At 42.5% G+C, this 10,000-nt stretch overlaps 1 long non-coding RNA gene and 1 pseudogene across 1 annotated transcript in view; both read left to right on the top strand.

The window, feature by feature from the left end:
* LOC116221897 overlaps window positions 1-1,278 on the top strand; it is a 2,626-nt gene extending 1,348 nt beyond the window's left edge. Inside the window, exons 2-3 of the long non-coding RNA XR_004164340.2 lie at window positions 474-550; window positions 1,209-1,278. This is a non-coding gene — a long non-coding RNA (uncharacterized LOC116221897). The remainder of the gene's footprint in view (window positions 1-473; window positions 551-1,208) is intronic.
* A 1,112-nt stretch (window positions 1,279-2,390) lies between these two features.
* Window positions 2,391-9,476, top strand: LOC122133178 (annotated as a pseudogene).
* Window positions 9,477-10,000: the final 524 nt, after the last annotated feature.

The following is a 10,000-nucleotide window of genomic DNA, read 5'->3' as shown; positions in this document are numbered from 1 at the left end:
ACATGCATCAGTGTATGATCTCTGATTAGTGATCTCTGATTAATGAGGCAAGGCAAATAAAGGTGCAGATTCTGTGCAAGTATCACAAGGACAACAATAAAGCCAACTGATTAACTGAAGGCAGTGGAAAATAAGGCAGCTTTGAGCTTCTTTTTGAAACAGGTTAGAGTTGGGGCAGATCTGATCCCCATGGGGAGCTGGTTCCAGCAGTGGGCAGCATAACGGCTAAATGCCATCTCACCCTGTTTAGCTTCAACTCTGGGCACCACTAGCTGAACAGCTCCTGCAGATCTAAGAAACCTGACCAGTTTATATTCAGCAAGTCACACTTTGAATTCAGTTCTGTATGTAACTGGGAGCCAGTGCAAGGGCCTGAGAATTGGAGTAATATATTCTCTTTTCTTAGTTTTGGTGACTTTGTGACACTCTGTGTATGTCTGTCTTTCTCTCTCATTCTCCACTATAATACTAAGAGAGGGATATCCCAGGAAAAGGGGTGTATTTGCCCCAAAATGAGTTCCAGTGAGGACCATGATGATGAGCATCTGGGGTAAGACAACAACAACAACAACAATAATAATAATAATATATTGACATATATTATTTGTTTATTTACGTGTATATTCGTTTGTTTATTAATTAGTGTTGTAAATCTTTCATTTCATTCATAAGCTTAAATTAATAAAATAATTAAAACAATGTAAATGGTAATAACAGGCATTTTGAGACTTGATTATGCTCAACCAAAGGGGCATGGTTGTGTTCTAAATCAGTAGCTGCAAGCAGAATGAAACTGAATCCAACTGAATCTCTAAAAATGCTATCCCATCTATAGTTTTAGACCACTTTTAACTCAGCTGATAAAAAACAATAGGTATGACAATTCTGTTCTGACCAATGTTCCCAGACTTTGCTAAAGATCTCGAGTGGCGTTCAATCAAACAGAGCTGTTCCTTAAAGTGTCTACGTCCCTACAGTTGAAAAACATACCATATTGTCAGAAGGTGGCAGTATAAGACAGACCAGAGACTGACTTGTCATTAGTAAAATCAATAATATTCCATGAAATTGCATGACATGTTATGGCAAAGTATTGCGGTCAAAAATAGGACTTGGGTCATTTTGACTGTAGTGATTTTTTTATTATTTTTTACATATACTTTTGATAACGTTGTGTTGGTGTGTGTTTGTGTGTGTGTGAAATACAGCTCGATCCAGGAAAAGAGATCACACTCTCCTACCCCCACCTGTGTGTCCATGAAGAGTGTCCGGTCCATGGATCGTCCAGTTAACTTAGCAGAAGGACGTGTTCCTGCTGGTCAGTGGTGAGGTTACAATGACCTCGAGTCATTTATTGCAAACACTACAGTCGAACATTGACTGTCTTGCGCTTTTTTTGCGAGTGGTACATTTTTGTAGTGTCGGTGATGCGGAGAACAAAGCACTCATAATTATATGAGTGTTATTAGTACACCATAGCATATCATTATTGTAGAAAATGATTAAGGTGGACTCATGATAAGAATAGAGAGAAATACAGACAATTTATTTTCACTGCTTCAATTTATTGCATTTGTTATTAATACATTTAGTCATTTAACAGACGCTTTCATTCAAAGCGACTAGGAAATGTAAAACTACACCGAGGAATGAGGTGAGGGGATTCGACCTCATCAACCTCGCAGTTACGAACCGGTAGCGGTATCCTCTGTACTAGTGCACACTTGCAGTCAGGTATTCATACATAGATATCACCCTATAAACATCCCAACACACCTTGCTCTCACAGCGGTGGTGGTGTTGAATTTTGCCATGATTATGGTCTTGTATTCTTCATAAGCGTTCATGTTCATCTCCTACTCGCCAGCGGAGAAAAAAAGAGCCCTTTTCTTTGAGTTTAGAACCATTATACCGTAAGAAAATCATGGTTTTGGTGATCGACCTTTCCTGCCTTTTGAAGTAGGACGTGCACGCGCAAATGCCATGATAACTTTAGCCTGCTTGAAATTAACCACATGATTAGGATGCGGGTCAGCCGTTAACGAACCGATATTTGCTGTTCTCAATCAGCTCGCTAATCTTAACGGGCTAAAAGGCCAATTGATTAACTTAGCTTCAATCCTACGACGAACGTACCCCGGAGGCTGACTTGTCATATCTGACGCTGCTTTTCAAATCAAAATGGCTTCCTAAGTAAATTAAGGGTTATAGAAAGATCTTCAAAATGCCACTGTGGAAATATTTGAAACCAAAGAGATATTCTCCCTTGATTTATTTTAAATCAGTAATATTCCTTGAAATTGCATGAAATGTTATGGCAAAGTATTGCAGACAAAATAGGACTTGGGTCATTTTGACTAGTGATTTCTTTTTTTTTTTTTTTTTTACATATACTTCTGATAACGTTGTGTGTGTGTGTGTGAAATACAGCTCCATCCAGCAGAAGAGATCACACTCTCCCGTACCGAGCTGTGTGTCCATGAAGAGTGACCAGTCCATTGATCGTCCACCCCTCTTAGCAGAAGGAGGTGTTCCTGCTGGTCAGAGGTGAGTAGTATTGAGGACTTTCCACAGGAAATACAATCATCCATACAGTCATTGAAGTACATCTGAAGTATAAAAGTGTCCCAAAGGTTTTTGACTTGTCTTTTATGCTAGATTTTTATATGAGATTGAATATTGATTTCTTTAATATATAGTATCTAGATGCTAATTGCAGACAAAATGTTTCCAATGATAGAAAACACCAGGCTGGAAGGTTTATACAAGTCTGAACTCCATGGGACATTAGAAAGCCTTGGAGTGGTACATATTGAGGAAAATACAATTAATCTGTCTGCATTATACTATTAAAAGACCTACAGTATTACCAGGCAGTGTCTGAGCCAATTGTTTGGTGTCATGGCACAACACACAAGGAGTTATATGAATGGTTAATGCTGATCAGTTATTATTGATCAGTTTATTAATATAATTAACACTACTGAGTCCGAGCCTGTTTTTCACTCTCTTAGGTAGTCTGCCATGCCTTGATATTTTAGTTTATTTCACCTAACTAAAAACATTGAGGCAAAAGTGGCATGTATGATTATATTCTAGAATACCTCAGCAATAATAACATGGGAATGAAAGGAATGTAGTAAAAAAAGATTGAATTTAAATCAAATCTAAACAAACCCTTCCAAAAACATACTTTCAGAGGTGCTCAGACTTTGTACAAAAAATACATTGTAAAGATTTTGGAGCAAGGCTTTTGAACTCTGAACTTTGTAAACATAAGTGTTAGTTTTACAAAGGTGAGTTTAGCATTTAGAAAGTGTGTGTGGTTTCACTACTATATATTTATAATTTTAGAGTGACCTGTACCTTTTCAAAACTAGTGTCCCTACAAATGCATATTGATGAGTTAGGTGTAAACACACCTGGGACACCTCAGACAAGAACAATGGCCCTTACCTAATGGCCCTGGAATGTCTTTGTGGCCCGTACCCCCCACAGGATTTCTTGACACACCATGGCCCAATAGAGATCACTGAATTACCATACCCTTATCATATGAATAGCTGTCATTTGCTAATGGGCGGGTCGTTAGGAGCTGAAACCTCACTCAGAGACTGAAAAGTGCAAGAGACTAGTCCTATTCTCCTTACAAAGTGCTTATTTATATATTTGTTTCAAACTGTGTAAATTTGAAAAGAAAAGGGTTCAAGGTTTCTGGGGGTGTAATTTCTATGTCTCTCCGACAAAAACTGGCTGAGCTTTAAAAGCAATTCCCCATAAAAACCACCATATCCCTGCACAGGGAGCGTGGACTTCAGAGGGTTAACAATAAATTGAGAGGATCCCCACACACAAAGACAGGAGAAACAGCAGCAGGAAAAGATAAGAAGAAGAAAGACAAAGGAGAGGAGAGGAAAGAGCAGAGTGAGAAGAAGAAAGAGAGCCCAAATACTCTAAAGTGGTTTCGTACCTGAAGACCCAATGCTATGCATTTGCCACCAGCCAATCCCCTAAAATAACATTCTCCCAGGCAGAGGATACAGTGGGACTAGTCTAATTACACAGCTATGGCAGGTACTTCAGAATGAAACCACAATCAGACTACTGACCACATCAGAAGGATCAATTCAAGACCAAACATGAATATGTTACATTCATAAACATCAGTTGGTAAACACCAACATTCTCAGGTTTGTGTGTGTGTAGGTGTGTGTGCATGTTTCTGTGCAGAGGAGGAACAAGTCATTAAAGTGACATTATAATAATCTGGAGCTACAAGCACAAATCCAGCAGCCCTCCTGTGTCAGCAGGTGAAATGTAGTGAGAGTGAGAGAGAACGACTGCAGAGGAAATATGAAGGAAGTCAATTCATCAGCAATCACATGAGAGAAGAGCATTAGGGGGACACAGTGCTGAGGGTAGTTTATATAAAACTCTTCAGACAGAGTGGCAGTTATATAGACTACATTAGGGGGAAACTCTTCAGACAGAGTGGCAGTTATATAGACTACATTAGGGGGAAACTCTTCAGACAGAGTGGCAGTTATATAGACTACATTAGGGGGAAACTCTTCAGACAGAGTGGACAGTTATATAGACTACATTAGGGGGAAACTCTTCAGACAGAGTGGCAGTTATATAGACTACATTCCTGCTTGACTGATAGTGCTGTACAAACACTAAAGTTTAACTGATATTACAGTAAACAAGTTATTTAATATTTGTTCTTGTTTTCACACACAGAGACCAACCTGGTCCGGTAAATGTGGAAATGCAGCAGATCCACAAATCCCATCTTCAGAAGAAGTTTCAGTGTCTGACTGAGGGAATCACAAAGCAGGGAGATGCCAGACTCCTCCATGAGATCTACACAGAGCTCTACATCACAGAGGGGGGAGGAGGAGAGGTCAATGATGAACATGAGGTCAGACAGATAGAGAGAGCATCCTGGAGAGAAGCAGCACGAGGCAGACCAATCAACTGCAGTGACGTCTTTAAACCCTTATCTGGACAAGAAAAACCCATCAGAACAGTGCTGACTAAGGGAGTGGCTGGCATTGGAAAAACAGTCTCTGTGCAGAAGTTAATTCTTGACTGGGCTGAAGGCAAAACCAATGAGGATGTCCACTTCATATTTCCTCTTCCTTTCCGAGAGCTGAACCTGATGAAGGAGAAAAAACTCAGTCTGGTGGAGCTTATTCAGCATTTTTTCCCTGAAATTACAGATCCAAGATTCTTCTCTGGTTTAGAGCTTGTCATGTTTCATCTTTGATGGTCTGGATGAGTGTCGACTTCCTCTACATTTCAACTCCAACCCAAGGTGTTGTGATGTGACCGAGCCAGCCTCAGTGGACGTGCTTCTGACAAACCTCATCAAGGGGAATCTGCTTCCCTCTGCTCTCCTCTGGATCACCACCCGACCAGCAGCAGCCAATCAGATCCCATCTAGGTGTGTGGACCAGGTAACAGAAATAAGGGGATTCAACAACCCACAGAAAGAGGAGTACTTCAGGAAGAGAATCAGTGATGAGAACCTGGCCAGCAGAACTATCACACACCTGAAGTCATCCAGGAGCCTCTACATCATGTGCCACATTCCAGTCTTCTCCTGGATTACTGCCACTGTTGTCGAGAGAACATCAGATGAATCGGGGAGGGTAGAAATGCCAAGGACTTTGACTCAAATGTACACACACTTCCTGATCATTCAGACAAGCATGAAAAATGAAAAGTACACAGAGAGAAAAGAGAGAGATGAAAAGATGATTTTCAAACTGGGGAAACTGGCTTTCCAACAGCTGGAGAAGGGCAATCTGATCTTCTATGAGGAAGACCTGAGAGAGTGTGGCATTGATGTCACAGAAGCATCAGTGTACTCAGGAGTGTGTACTCAGATCTTCAGAGAGGAGTCTGGGCTGTACCAGGGGAAGGTGTTCAGCTTTGTGCATCTGAGCATTCAGGAGTTTCTTGCAGCTTTATATGTGTTCATCTGTTTCAGCAACAGAGAGAGAAACATGCCTGACCAACAGCAAACCTCTCACCTCTCTGCTCTGTTCAGAGCTGCAACACTTCATGACCTACACACAACTGCAGTGGATCTGGCCTTACAGAGTAAGAACGGACACCTGGACCTTTTCCTCCGCTTCCTCCTGGGCCTCTCACTGGAGTCCAATCAGAATCTCTTAAGACACCTACTGCCCCAGACAAGAAGCCAATCACAGAGCTCAGAGCAAACAGTCCAGTGTGTCAAACAGAAGATCACTGACCAAGATTATTCAGACAGAAAGATCAACCTGTTCTATTGTCTGAATGAGCTGAATCACCACGCTGTAGTAGAGGTAATTGACAGGAGCTCAGGAACTCTGTATGTGGACATGCTCTTACCAGGAAAGTGGACGACTATGAGATTTGAGTTTGAGATTCCAAAAGAGCAGCTGGATGAGTTTGATCTGCAGAAGTACATAAAGACACCAGAGGAAGATCTGACTGAACTCCTCAGTCTCGATCATGTTCTGCCGAAGCTGGTGCCAGTGGTCACATCTTCCACATCAGCTAAGTGAGTAAAACACTGTGTGTGTGTGTGTGTGTGTGTGTGTGGGGGGGGGGGGGGGGGGGTAACACTTGGTGTACTTATGTGTGTGAGTGTGTGTATGTGAGAGAGAGAAAGTTAGATCGAGTTCCCTGGTTGTCAGTAGAGAGCACATCATCAAATAGTTGACTTTGTTCCTGGTAAATGAACTGCCCTGATAAGAGAACATTTCTCCTAAACTGAGAGTAGAGCAAACACTCCTGACTGCAGTTCATACCTCACATCAGTCTAATATGGATATTGAAGGTCAAACACTAAACAGTATATTACACCTGAGTTGTTTGGTGTTTTCTATGTGCTGATCTGGTGAACACATGTTTTCAGAAGTGGAAAGTTCCCAGGTTGGGTTTATCGTGTTTACTGTTGTCTTGAATCCAGCATGTCTTGTGAGCTACTGCTTACTGTTGAACCCAGCATATGTCTTGTGAGCTACTGCTTACTGTTGAACCCAGCATATGTCTTGAGAGCTACTGCTTACTGTTGAACCCAGCATATGTGTGTGTGTGTGTGTGTGTGTGTGTGTGTGTTGTGGTGGTGCCCCAAGCTGCGTTTGGGTTCCACTTGGTTTAAACGTGGGTGAATTCCCTTACCAGGCCTATACAAGGCAGACTTTAGGACCCTGGGGAGGTGTTCTGGGGACTAGGCAGGTCGGGCTTTCACTAATTGACCGCTCACCTGCAGATTGTTTGACTAGTTGCTGATCAGTGCCAATCTAGTCAAACAAAAGGGTTTAAAGAGTCAGTAAGAAGGACTGACGGGAGAGAGAGACAGAGGGGAAGGTGCCAGTTGCACTGGGTGCAGGCCAGAGGCCGGACCCAATTTTCTGTTGGTTTCAATACCTTTGTTTGTAATTTAAAGCGTTAATAAAGAACGTGCTTTTGTAATTCCCTTGTTGCGTCTTGCTGAGAGCTGGGCTGCGACTGTGTGTGTGTGTGTGTGTGTGTGTGTGTGTGTGTGTGTGTGTGTGTGTGGGGGGAGGTGTCTGTTTGTGAGTGTATTGTGTGTAAGATATGAAAGGATAGGTTGAAATATTTCCGATTCCAACTGTATATATATAAAGTTCTTCTGCTCTGTCTCACTGCTCTATGTGCTTCATCTTACTGGACTGTCTCACTGCTCTATGTACTTCATCTTACTGGACTGTCTCACTGCTCTATGTGCTTCATCTTACTGGACTGTCTCACTGCTCTATGTGCTTCATCTTACTGGACTGTCTCACTGCTCTATGTGCTTCATCTTACTGGACTGTCTCACTGCTCTATGTGCTTCATCTTACTCTCACTGGGAGTGAAAGACTAATAATATGAAGGCATTTTTGGTTTAATTAGTTTTGAGTGTTTGTGTGTTGGTGTCCCTATATGTGTGTGTATATCCGTGTTTGTGTGTGTGTTGGTAAGTCAAATACTAATATTATAAAGGTATTTTTAGTTTAATTAATTACATGTATGTGGGTGTTTCTTCCTTTGGTGGTTATATGAGACAGAGCTTCAGAAGCATCTAGGCTGTATATATCCGTGTGTGTGTATCCCTGAGTGTGTGTGTATGTTTGTATCCCTGATTGTGTGTGTGTGTGTGTGTGTGGGGGGGGGGGGTTGGGTGGGTAGAGGATTGATGATTAATATCCAGATGTATCATGATGTTTCTCCCAGGCTGGATGAATGTAACCTGACAGAGAAGAGCTGTTCCTATCTAGCCTCTGCCCTGACCTCACACTCCTCAAGTCTCACACAGCTGAACCTGGGGGGCAATGAGCTGATGGGAGACTCAGGAGTGAAACTTTTATGTTCTGCTCTTTCTCATCAAAACTGCAAACTGGAAGAACTACTGTAAGTATCATTTCATGTAGTATCTGTGTGTGTGGGTGTGTGTTGGGGGGGGGGGGGGGGGTGGAGTGGAGGGGGGGGGGGGGGTGTGTGTGTGTAAGTGGTGAAATAGTAATAATATAAAGGTGTTTTTAGTTTAATTAATTGTATGTATGTTGGTGTTTATTCCTTTGGTAGTCATATGAGACAGAGCCTCAGAAGCTTCTAGGCCGTATCTCTCTCTCTCTCTCTCTCTCTCTCTCTCTCTGTTTGTGTGTGTGTGTGTGTGTGTGTGTGTGAAGGTTTGTGTCCCTGTCTGTGAATGTTCATCAGTGTGTATGTGTATCTCTGAGTGTGTGTGTGTGTGTGTGTTTGTGTGTGAATGTTTGTGTCCCTGTCTGTGTATGTTCATCAGTGTGTACAGTATGTGTATCCGTGAGTGTGTTTGTGTGTGTGAGTTTGTTCCCCTGAGTGTGTGTGTGTTGGTGTCCCTGTGTGTGTATGTGTGTGTGTGTGTGTGTGTGTGTGTATGTCTGTTTGTGTCGGTGTGGGGGGGACTGTCTCACTGCTCTATGTGCTTCATCTTACTGGACTGTCTCACTGCTCTATGTGCTTCATCTTACTGGACTGTCTCACTGCTCAATGTGCTTCATCTTACTGGACTGTCTCACTGCTCTATGTGATTTAGTGTGTGTGTGTGTATCCCTGTGTGAGTGTGTGTGTGTGTGTCGCTGTGTGTGTCGCTGTGTGTGTGTGTGTGTGTGTATGTGTGTGTGTGTGTGTGTGTGTGTGTGTGTGTGTGTGTGTGTGTGTGTGTGTGTGTGTCTGTGTGTGTGTGGTAGGAGATAGAGGATTGATGATTAATATGCAGATGTATCATGATGTTTCTCCCAGGCTGAATGAATGTTACCTGACAGAGAAGAGCTGTTCCTATCTGACCTCTGCCCTGACCTCACACTCCTCAAGTCTCACACAGCTGAACCTGGGGAACAATAAGCTGCTGGGAGACTCAGGAGTGGAACTTTTATGCTCTGCTCTTTCTCATCAAAACTGCAAACTGGAGGAACTACAGTAAGCATAATTGCATGTAGTTTGTGTGTGTGTGTGTGTGTGGGGGGGGGGGGGGATTTGGGTCATTTTCACATTTTGTGTTTTTTGTTTTGTTTTACACATACTTCAGATGTGTGTGTGTGTGCGTGCGTCTGTGGTATCCCTGAGTGTGTGTGTGGGGGTATAGAGGAATTATGATTACGGCCCCTCATAACTGTCACTCACTGCTCTATGTGCTTCATCTTACTGGACTGTCTCACTGCTCTATGTGTTATCCATGTGTGTGTGTGTATCCCTGTTTGTGTGTGTGTGTGTGTCCCTGTTTGTGTGTGTGTGTGTGTGTGTGTGTGTGTGTGTGTGTGTGTGTGTGTGTGTGTGTGTCTGTGTGTGTGTGTGTCTCCCAATGAGCTTCTGGACTCATGAGTAAAACTTTTCTGTGTTAGTGTGTGTGTGTGTGTGTGGGGGTGATAGAGGATTGATGATTAATATTCAGATGTATCATGATGTTTCTCCCAGGTTGCATTACTGTAACCTGACAGAGAAGAGCTGTTCCTATCTG

This window comes from Clupea harengus, chromosome 9 (genome assembly GCF_900700415.2).
Source record: "Clupea harengus chromosome 9, Ch_v2.0.2, whole genome shotgun sequence".
Taxonomy (NCBI): domain Eukaryota; kingdom Metazoa; phylum Chordata; class Actinopteri; order Clupeiformes; family Clupeidae; genus Clupea; species Clupea harengus.
This window is presented reverse-complemented; position numbering and strand designations above follow the sequence as displayed.